Source organism: Amia ocellicauda, chromosome 17 (assembly GCF_036373705.1).
Source record: "Amia ocellicauda isolate fAmiCal2 chromosome 17, fAmiCal2.hap1, whole genome shotgun sequence".
NCBI lineage: Eukaryota > Metazoa > Chordata > Actinopteri > Amiiformes > Amiidae > Amia > Amia ocellicauda.
Genome location: NC_089866.1, coordinates 12,860,745 through 12,873,117, shown reverse-complemented (window position 1 = coordinate 12,873,117; position 12,373 = coordinate 12,860,745).

The window sequence follows — 12,373 nt, the reverse complement described above, 5'->3', positions numbered from 1 at the left end:
ATCATTCAGCAGTTAAAAAAAAATAAAAAAAATAGCTGTCACTGAAGCCGGAGGAGTAGAGGTGAAAAATAGCTACATACTCTCGTTTTATATAAACCATGCTGTGATTAAAAGCATCCGTGGGCCACGCAGAAGCTGCAAATGGTGGTGATTTATCATGATTACATCTGTTTAGCTTAGAAAGATAACAGGGCAACGGGGATCATGCCTAGCAAGTCAGGTGCCGAGACTGAGAGCAGTTCCAGGCCACCTGGCTCTCACTCGGTGCCACCGCAGATTTCAGGGCTGTCTTTAGCTTTCCAGGTGGGGAGTCTCTCTCACCTTAAACAGCCCCTCTGAGTGAGAGACGAGCCTCCTGGCTGAGAGTAATAAAACACTGTTTTCCCCCTCTCAGCCACGTGCATTTTCAAGGACACACTTCAGCACTGAATTTCAATTATTTCAGCCCGTAATTAAATTAGATGATCTTGGTTTGCAAACAGGCCTTTTCGGTTTCTGAAAGTCAGCGGTTTGAAGCTGCAAAGCAGAGATCAATTCAAATTCCGAATTGCTAGTATGGAGGTAATACCACAAGTTATTTATATATTTATTAAAATGTATTTAGCTTTGGGTCCTATTAATATACCTAGAGTAATGTCTAATTTTTTTTTACTGTATCACTGAACAGCTCTGAGAGGCTGGCATTCATCTCAATCTTGCTGTGAGCTTTAATGAGCCAGGAGGCTGCCATAGCTGGAACAAAGAGAGATGCCACACTTGCTCATAATTCATTATGTACAATGTAAAATGACAGCCACAGCCGTATTTGTCTGTGTTGCATCACGTGCAGTTTTTTTTTTTTCGAGCTTGCCTTCTCTTTGCATAGCTCCATACCCACTTAAGTGACAAGCAGGCTGTCCAAACACCAGAGCTGACAGCAGATACACACAAGAATATATATAAAAAGGTGTTAAGTCTGTGTTGTCTTAAGGCTCACATGTCTGACATTATAATGCATTAGTGTTAGCACTTTTCAATTGCATTCATCTTTCCCCTACCAAGCCAGCTGCTATTGGATGCCATTTATTGTCTCATTAGTACATTTCTGCCCTCGAGCACTACAGTTAGCCCTGGATTGGTATCAATGTGTGCTGGTAACCTTGCAGATTGACATTTTATTAATGCTATGTAAATTTACTTTTTTGTGGCTTATGTATTTGTTACGTGTAATAGCAGATGGTGATTACCCAGCAAGAGGAGCCCAGGCAAGAACATCATGTGCCCCCCCCCCAATTTGACAATCAGGGCTAATCGGTAGAACGACAGTGGTGACCCAGGAAATCTGTGCCTAGGTTTCTGAAAGAGGCTGAAAGGACAAAAAGTAGGACGGGAAGCCCTCAAGTTGAATGGTGTAATTTCAGTACCTTGACAGTGACTCCCATTTCACCCCATCCATCTAAAACACAACAACAACCAAATAAACACAGAGGTGCTGCAGAAACTGTAATTGTTCCCTGCTGTCACACAGTAGGGAACCGAATGTAACTACAGTTTCCTTTAAGAGTGAGTTATAACGAGGGACCTCAAGACACCATTTTTTATATGTGCCATTTAGTGCTAATACAGGCATTAGCAATACAATCAAGCAGCGTCGACAGTCAAGCAGTGCAGATTGAGATCTGATCTGACTACAGATCTGAGAAAGGTTAATTTTAATTCTGATTTCTGCCCAAGTTAATTACAAAGGTTACAGCTATTCCTACTAAGCTCTTTAGTACGTCATATTTTTATTTTCCACGTATGGCAAAATGATCGATTCTACGCGTGTGTTTCCCTTCACTGTGAAATTCTCAGTCTCTTCCCCTCTGAGCTCACTTGTCTTGTCTAGAAGAATGTTTTTTTTCTGAACTTTGCAATTATGCAGCGTATAACAGCTGCAGGCTATCACACTGTGGGATGACAGAGCGTTACATTCTTATTATAAGAGCCTTTTTCTGAAATAAATAAAGATAAAGTTGATCTTGCAAAAGGAGTTGGCCCTAAACTGCTTATGTCCAGTTTACAGAAAGAAAATAAATGTTATGTGTAGTTAACACATCTCACGTCGCTTTTTAGATAGATTGTCTACTGCGGTATAATATTGAATTATTTATAAAGAAGAACAGTTCTTGGGGACAACAAATAGTAGTAGTGGTTTTTGTGAGACCTAAATAGACATGAAAAATGACAAGCAAGTATATCATGAATATAAGACCATTTCATTTCAAAAGCAGAATACGAAATACAACATGTATGAATGCTAGACTGTCCAAAATTGCTTTTTTACTGTATGTGGCATTACAACAGACTAATAATACTCCTATGTGCAATATCTGCCCCTAGCCCTGCACTACTGAGTTCACTGGTGTGAGGGGCAAATATGCCTTGGGAGTCTGGGACAGTCACATGCAATGTCAGGATTGTATTTTTGGTATTTCTGAAAAATATATAAAACAGTGAGCTTGTAAAGTTAATGGTCTGTTCAAAACCACTTTAAAGTGTGAAGAGTGCATTATGGTGCAAAGAAACTGGGTAAACATACAAATAGGACTGTGGGGAGTAGAACACTGCACAACAGTGACTTCTGTACGATGAGTTGCAGAGGTTAAGGACATGGTACACAGCCCGAATGAAATTGTTTAGTGTTCAACAAGGCAATATGGGGCTGGGTGGCATGTTACCAATGTAGGTTTAAATGTTTTACCAAATTGCATTGACCCCCAGTTGACAGTTTTCATGCTCCATTTGTTTGAACAAGAATTAGAAGTGAGAAAAACATTTTTTTTTAATAAAACAGGAAAACCTTTGTTAATTATTTCTGAATGTGTGAAACCAGGGTTAACTCTAACCACTTCTTGAACTGCAGTCTAGCAGGCACAACACTTTATTGTCCTGTAATGGAAATGTTTTTTTCATCATAAAAATACTGGACAAATAGTAAATACTTGATAAAAATATACTGAAAACAAATAGACACTTGCAGCACATCACAAATGAATCAACACATATTATTGATATATACTGCTTATCAGGACAACCATCCTAACTATAAAGTGATAAAAAAATGAATGAATAATGCAATCATTTAAAACTGAATGCTAACTAGACTCAGAGAGTCACATCAGGGAACCAACTCCCATACAGATAGTACTATCAGGGATTACATAACCTGTTCAAAAGAATAATACAGTAACTAAATATTCCAGAGCTCTATTTGTTTTTAACTAAGTCCACACTTCAAATATATTGTTGTGCAAAGGATGTGTATTGTGGGCAATGATATTTTGCACTTTTTAAATGATTCGTTCCATACAGTCTCGCCACTGTCTGACCTTAGCTTCAAGCTGGTCCTGTCTCAGAATCCAAAACGCAAACTGCTCCGAGTTGTAACGAAGACATAAACATGAAATTCTTCTGACCCCATAGGCTGCATTCCTCCTGTGTCTCCGTCTCTGGCATGGAGCAGTGTTTACAGGAAGGCGGTGGCGGGTCTGATTGGAATGGATGGAAGGCCCGGCAGTGGCAGAGACTTAAAAAGAGGGGAAATGCTAAATTAATCAGAAGAAGACTGAATCATAAACACATTTACTGGAAAAACAATCATTGCGGTGGATTCCGTCGAGCTCGTGGTATGCTGTAAAAGCTCAGTCAAACAACTCTTTGCGTTGACAATATTGCTCCTGAAATAAAGGTTTTCTCATTCCAGAGCTATCATGTACAATATATTCAAACAACACCTCATAGCTCTTTGTGGTTCGGAGCTCAGCCCTGCTGGTTCTCAGGCTCAGCGAGTAACGCAATGATCTGAATGTCAACATCTCTATGCAAGCCACTTTAGGAAGTGTTCCAGCTTTCCTCAGCTGAGATCTGCGCTAGCATTAAGTAAATGAAAAGGGAGATTGGCCTTGACTCTTTGGTTAAAAAGTATGAGTTGATTTTATGTATCAGCTCAGTCATGCTCTCTGAACATGGGGGGATCCCAGGCAGCTTTGGCATCTTGGTACATCCATCTCTCTGAGCATCAGCAGTGATGCATCGTCAGCCTCGCCCCTACACAGAGCCACTACCGCCCCTGTTATTGAACCTGTGGAGGAAGGCTTCATTCTGATTATTTATCCGGCCCTACAGGGGCTTGTTAAGGCCATGGCAAACAAACACTGACTTTGTTATATCAATGTCACAAGGCCATTTATCTGAGGATTTTCATATTACCATGCTAATGTTCTGTGTTCACATAATCATGTTATCTCTCTCAGTATCTTGACATTACAATCCCATTACCTCCTGATCACAGGATAAAAGAATTTTGATGTTATGATCACAAGATAATTGGAATAATCTCATGATCTGGACATAAATATATATTGGTCTTTTTCTTTTGATGACGGCCTCGGTACTTGCACACCACAACAGACTTTTTACTTGGGCCAATGTTTTTAATTGGGCCAATTGTGGTCGTCCTTGGCAAGTTTGCTACCAACACACTTTCCATCCCACATCCGGCAGATAAAGTGACAGGTGTGGTTTCACATTTAAATCAGCCATGTGCAAGTTTTCAAATGTCTTTGAAAAGTCACAGAAACTCCAGCTTCCATGCAAAGAAAATATTTTGTGTGAATTAAGGTACACTGTTGATGTTTTTTTTGTGCATTGGTATCTTTGTGCATGAGAGAATCCCACCAGGAAATCCCAGATAGTAGTGTTAAGTATATACAAGGAATCTGTGATGTGTAAGTGCTTCATTAATGCTGTTTAGTTTCCCACAATGCATTTCAGATCCCTAGGCTGGAAACGGTTGGAGATGTAAAATGTTTACAGAAATGTGCCAGATACATTTCACATGTCTTCCACATGCTAGGCCTTTGAATTGGGAGACTGCAATTTTAAACATATTTTAATCAAGGGATTCAAGGCTCATAGAATATGAGAACCGCATTCACTGATCTATTCCATTTGCGACTTTCATCAAAATAATGTAAATTTTAACCATGTGGTTCCTTGGCAAAATGGATGAAGATTTTACATTTGTGTTGAACGTTCCCTGTGCACACAGTGGAAGAGTGGCCTTTAAGCAGCTTTGGATCACATACTAAATATACAAGTTACTTGCTCTTGTCAGGTGAGACAGCTCTGTCATAGTGGAAAGGGAATGGGCGAGAGAGGATCTGAGATGGTTGGGTTGTTATTTGGCCTTCAATCTTCTTGTCACCAGGAACTCTAGCACAGCACATAGCTCCAGGAGCCCACACATTTGGCATTTAAAACCCATTACCACGATTTACACAAACCTGTTCAAATGTGTATTGCTTATTTAAATATCCCATGATTTGGTACAGTGCAATTGACTGGTGCCCAACTGCCTGGGTGAACTGATCGCTGCATTTTGTTGTACTCGTATAGGAACTGAAACTGAATCAGCATATTTTATTTCTACAGGGTGTGAATTGGCACACTTTATGAGCCTTAACTAATTAACACAGAGTAGTTTATTGCCTGGAGTGTAATTCCATTATTATTTTCTACATCAAATTGTCATAAAATGATCTGTATTGTGTTTTACAGACATTACTGCCTCTCCACTGACACTTAAACAATAGCTTTTTCAGAAAAAGAAAGAGAAAAAAAAAAGTAATTTAAAGGAATGTAACTTTAGGATGCACCTACACAATCCATTTTAAAGCCAAAGCATTTTTATTTGATCTTGTTTTCATCTCCTTGCAGCCTTTGACTGAAGATTTATATATAAACACATAAATTTATAGACAAGACTAAAGGCATATAATGTACAAATCTTATACGGTTGACTTTTAAACAAATGCCTCTTGTGAAAAGATTGGCCTTACTCATTTGGTTTTTATGTAAAATCCTAGATAACAAGTTAAATGTCTTTTCAGGGGTATTCACTTAGCATATCCACTCTCAGGAAAGTCTTCATGACAAAACTGCATTGCCAAATCATTACCAGCAAGTATAAACACGTGTTCAATTACAAAGTAAGTGCTGGGAGTCAACGTGTCTGTGAATGGGGTGGACATCATGATGGATCAGAGATGTCTGGGGGTTCAATGTGAAATGTAGAAAACAAAGGTTTATCTCTGCACCCTGTCATTTGCAACCTATCTTGTGAGCTTTCAAAAAATACTTTGGTGCCAGTCTGGTCATTGGAGTTTGTTGCTTTTAATTTATTTAGTGTTTAGTCAGATTATTGTCATTTATTTTCTTTCATCAACATCTCTGACCCCCTCTGGCCCCCTATTCACAATGGTACATATTAACATGCAGGTTTCAGTCCTGCTAAATGTTGTGCATTAAGTGGCATTTTTAAATGGTAATACTGAATACAACAGCTGTGTTACACAGACGAGTCCTTGCAGTTTGTGTCCCAATTTCAAATTGTCACTTAAGGTGTGACTTTTGGCACCACTGAAAGACGCATGTTCTTGCAGCCACTGAAAGCACTCAATAGCATGTATTTCACTTCACCATATTACCCTTGTCTCCAATCAGAGAAAAGATCCATCTGTAACAGAAGGATGGACAAGCTGGGCTGGTCAGCTGATGGTAACTCGGGTTCCAATGTGACAAGGGACTTGCGAGAGAAATGCAATCCACCAGTCTTACACTGATTAAAAAACAAGCAGTGAATCACAGTCCTGTGTAGAAAGTGCTCTAAAAATTCATACTCAAAGCTCCTTGAGCTTAAAATGATTCTACACATGAATATTGTAAAATATGTTTCATTTTCAAGGAGAAGCATGCAGCGTGCCCAGATACATCACTGACTTTCTGTCAGCTTCAATCTTTGCATCTCTTCCACAAGCATTGCCTTAACACTTCAATATTTCAAAAGGAGTGAAAGAGGCAGCTTTTTTCTCCCCTCCACAAACTTTGAATTTTTACTTGAAAAACAAACTCACCTCCCATTCAACTCATCCAGATTAAAACAAAATGGAAATAAATATTAGACAGGATTATTATAAACTCTGTTAGCCGATTGAAACAGCTGAATCATGCAGACTTGTGCAGCATGGAGCAACGAAAAATGTATCCTATGACATCATATTGCCCATTGAACACTAAACTATTTAATGCAACAGTCTATCATGGCCTTCCACAAATGTACGCCCACATATACGTGCTGGTCGCATTGAGGTGTGTACCATTGTTGTCCATAGGTACCTGTATCCATTGCTCCCATTTAAATGTGTATCAAATTTCATTTCTCAGTATGAAGTCAATTGCATAGAACAATCTGCATTATAAACACTTTATAATTCATATATTTGACATAAGGAGCAGAAATAAGATCTGGACATTTCATTTAAATCTTACTTGGGGGGCACAAAATCCCAAGTCATCCTCATACCCAACTCTAGCACATATATTAGTCCAGGGCTTGTGACTAGTACAAATATGAGGCTGTGTAATGCCTCATCCACTAAAGAAGTTCAAGAACCTAAGACATTAAGGATCCAGAAAAATCAAGGCCAACCTGAAAGGTCTTATGGCGAGTCTATGGAAAATAATGAAATACATACAATGCTAAATGGTCTATTTTGAAACATAGGTATGTCTCTAATGTGAGGTAAAGCGATGTGTTTGAGATGTGTTCTTATTTACACATAATTTAGAACTCTACAACAAGATAATCAAATGAAATAACTAAATAAAAACATGAGCTGGGTAACTTAACAAAATATTTATTTTCTTTCTAAACAGTGATCATGAGAACGTTTTACAGGTCATTGCTCCGCAGTGCTCATTTTTCATGCTACAGTTGTTTGAAGATGCCAAAAAACTTTAGAAGCACTCTGCATGTGGTCAGACAGCATCTGTATAATGATCATTTCTTTATTCGTCATTGCCAAAGTACAATACCCATTTCCAGGAGAAATGCAGGAATAAAAGACTCCCCGCACACTGCTCAGAGTGTGTAGTGACAAAGCAGTATGGAGTTGATTTGCATTTTAATTGCCAATTAAAAAACGAGGCATTGCACACCTCTTTACAGCGGAGCGTCTGAACTGTCAGTGCCGTGTGTTGGTGTGTGACTGAGTAACATGTTGTTCCGCTGTCACTGGAACACCCTCACTGACATCTCCTCATTAATTTCTGACCTCTCAATCATCCTCACTAACTTCAACCTAGACACATCCCATTTAAAAAATCTTCTGTATGGAAAATAAGTGCTGGCAATACTGCATATCAGGAAATTATTTTTTTAACACTGTGACAGCATTTAGGAGCTTTTGGTTTGGTGAACACTTGGTAAATCACATGATAAGTTTGAATATACAGACATGGGGGAGGGGTTAAAAGGGAGAGAAAACAACCCTCAGAGTGGGCTCTAGGCTATGGCGGTGGCAGGCTCATAAACAGTAGAGATCTGCTTCAGGAAAACTTCACCTTTGCAAACTGCAATAAAGAGAAGGCAAGCCACAGTTGCTAAGCAACATTTGTCCTTGACATCATGGCTCATTTTCCTTGTCTTGTATGTATGTTAAACGCAGCACACAGAAATATCAGAGCCTCAAACACAGCTCAGGAAAGTTAGCAGTAACAGAAAAAAAAGTACTGGCACCCTTTAAATGAACACTTTGATATTATAAAAATATATAATTGAGTTGAATTCACATTGTTTACTAAACTATATGATATTTTTGAAATGTGTTGATTTATTCTAACTACCTAAGTAGTGTAAGAAGATATTTGTATTCAGATAGAGAAGGACTACTGTAGAGTTGCAGACAATTATTGGCACCCTGAGTTCTGTGAATAAGAATAACCATTGATTAGCACTAGCCTTAGATTACCTTAACTTAATCAGTATTAGGTTGTCCAAAACTAGAGCTAATCTGGGTCTGAAAAACAGACCAATATTTATTATAGTTCATAAGTTTCAGGCGGGGGGAGGGGAGATCCTGAAATTTTAATTTGCGTTCTGATGTTTTAATTAAGTTATATATGTGTCAGACCCCTGAATACATCAGAGTATCACCATTAAATTGAAAAGGATACCCATTGCTGCTTGAAATAATTATGCTGCAATATTGTAGTGTTCCAATTTCCTACATGAAGTGTCACATTTAATTAATTCAGCCATTTTAGTTGCCATTTTAGAGGGGAGCAACACAAAGTTAATCATGGAAGAGTATCGATGTGTATTCATTTGAGATTATTTCCACACAAAAGACACAGTGTGCTGAGGCCCTATTGACACCTCGGCACACAATCAGGTCTGCCCCCCACCCCTCTCCCTCCGACAGCCTCTAAACCCCAAGTACTGGGTCTGTGCGGTGCATTGACTGCCTAGCCTGGGGCTCTGCAGATCCAGGTGACAGGAAGCTCAGTCAGAAGTGGAGGGTGGAGCAGGGTGAGGCAGGGCAGGGTGCATGTCCTGCCCCTGGGTGTGAGGGAGGGCGGGAAGAGCACAGCCACCCAGTGAGGAGGGAGGACTGGGCTAGCAGGCATTACTCATTGGTCACATTCACAAGAACATGACCATTGATACAAGCCTGGCCTCTAAGGGAGAGCCACTGAAACCTTCAGCTAAACACAAAAAGCACACCAGATTAAGAAGAATCTTGTGTAATATTTATTAATAGCAGTATTATGATAGCAGCTTCTGCCAGAGGTGATGCATATTCAACAACAGAGCGTAACGTAGCCCTAAGGTTACAAACTAAGGAGTTGCATAACAAAAACTAGAGAATACAATAGAAAATGCACAATGTTACAAAAAGAAATATGGTACAAGCCAAAAGAGAGGAATATAAATAGAGAGATGGAGGAGCTAGTCATTCATATTCAGATTTATAAATGTTACGATGTTTGTTGCCAGAGTTTTTGTAACATTCATGAGGTTAAGGGAAATCCATCACGCACGGGAGAGGTGCTGAAGACTTTATGTAGACTTTACGCCACCAAAAGGCCCTTCCGTGAGATGATGCGAGAAACCCGCCCCCTCTCACGGCTTCTTCTACAATTCCCACTTTAACCATTTCCTCTTTTTTGTGGGAAGGTATGTGAATATGTGAATTCAATGGGATAAGCACCCCCTCAAACATTGCCTATGGAAGGTGATGAGAAATTACTGTGCCCCCGCCCCCAGTCCTTCACCTGGAGCCCTCTGCCTCTCAGAAACCCTTCAAAGAGCTCAGGACAGGTAGCACTGGAGAAGCCTTCCTGCTCCCACTGGTGCTGCTCTACCCAGTGATCACAGTCCATCTCTCCTTCTCCTGAGTGGTCTTAGCACCACCACAGCCAGGAGCTTCATGAGCACAATGATTCACTTTATGGAGATGATGATGGATCCGCACTCCATGTTTCCTACAGTCTTGTAGCCTCTTGTCTATGCCCCTCTGTGTATCTCTGGCAGAACAGGAGCCTCAATGCTGTCCTTTGAGTACATGAAGCCCTCATCTCTTGGCTCTCGGAAGCTCGTGGTGCGTCAGCTCAGGTGTATCCCAGGCAATCCCTGTGAATCTGCTGCACCTCTATAGAGAACCAGAGATGTAAAGCAACTGCTTTGACTTAAACCAGTGCCATTTCTCCATTTTGATTCTGCATAACCCTCTACCAGCATAGTCAGAATTCAAACATTCCACCAAAGACATGCACAACACATGGGCAGAAAATACAGAACTGGAACTGCTTTATTCCACATAAAAACCATAAGAGAAACAGTTATGCATGAAATGGAAGAAAATCCGTGAAAAAGAAAACTAAAGCCTGTTGTCACGGTCATTCATGACAGAAAAATAGCAACACTGCCAAAAATGAAAGCGTATTAAAAAATAGATTAAATTAATAGAGTGGTGCCAAAAAAATCTAAAAAAGAATTACTGCAGGGATCCTCTTTATTTAAAAGCATAAATCAGCAATATATTGGGAAGGCACCTCAAATCATTGAGGTTGTACTAGAATTCAGCTTTCAGACATAAAGATGTTAAAGAACAAATGACGGACTTTTACGACTGACTGCCGAGTGGCTCCACCAGTGAAAGTCTCCACTCATTCCATTCTGGACTGAGTTTCCATATTGTAACAGTGTGTGGAGTTAAAATGTGGCCTTTCCGAAATAGAGAAAACATGACTGCCAATTACACAAAAATAAAACTAATAAAAAATGTCCAACCACGGCCTCAGAGTCACAGCCACACAGAGTCAAAGCCACAAATAGATAGGAGGTGAAAAAACTCCTGCCAACTGCCAATGCCAAAGAGCTTAATTAAAATATCAGACCACAAGTATAGATTAAAACCAAGACAAACACCTTTAGGTAAAGAGAGGGAAATCGATAAGAGCTGCTGTATTTACAAATGACGGACAGCGTTGCATCCATCAGTGCTCTCTATTTGTGTGACATGTGTAAAGCAGCTATGAAAGCCCTTTTCTTCAGGTTGTCCCACAAATCCAGTTTTGCAATCAACCAAAGCACTCAGCGGGGCTGCCACTCAGTGTCATAGTCCCAGGACAATTGGAGACAAGACAGCGTTTTAAAGTTTCCTCTAAACCAAAAGTAATTGACGTGGAAACAGGACATTGTACCTGTGCTAGATCAATATTGTGAATATATTACCAGGAGGCATCATAAAATAGGCATTTTGTGTAAATTAAATGAGTTTTTTGTTCTCATTTATTTTGATTATTTTGCATCTAAGTATAGTTTCAATTTGCTCCTGCTCTTTGAATATATCCCCCTCATGTACAGACTCCCTGATCAAATTGGTCACACTTAACTCGCTGTGATGGCCGCGGCGCCACGCTTGCTGCTCTTTATTTGATGAGGGATAGTCTGTGTAAATGAAGGCAATAGTTTTATACCGTAAACATTAAAAAAAATATATTAAGACTTAATGAGGAAAATAAATAGCTGCTTAAATGGGCTCAATTCATGTTCATGGTGATTTCATATTAGTTTAGGGATATTTATTATATATATATGTATTCATTTATTAAAAAGCCTTGCCTCAGACTATGCTTAAATTAAAAGACACAGATGGCAACACATTTGATGGTGCCTAGCCTTTCTTACCCCTGTTTTTCTGTGGTCAGAGAAATTACTGAACCCAGTTCTCCAGAGATAAGAAAAAGGCTAGACTGCAGAATTGAACCGTATCCCTACTTAGTCTCCTTAGGAAATGTGCTCAAAAGGTACTTTTCTGTGGGGAGCAGCAGCATGCATAAAAGATTTCCCTGCAATAACACGCATGCATTCTGTGTGCATTGGCAATTTACATTCCCAGTGTGCTGTAAAATTCTCATCAGCAAAATCTGAATATACACTTTTTCATTGCTCTACTGATTATGATAGTTATTATGAACACTGGGGGTGCAGATCCAGAATCTTTCA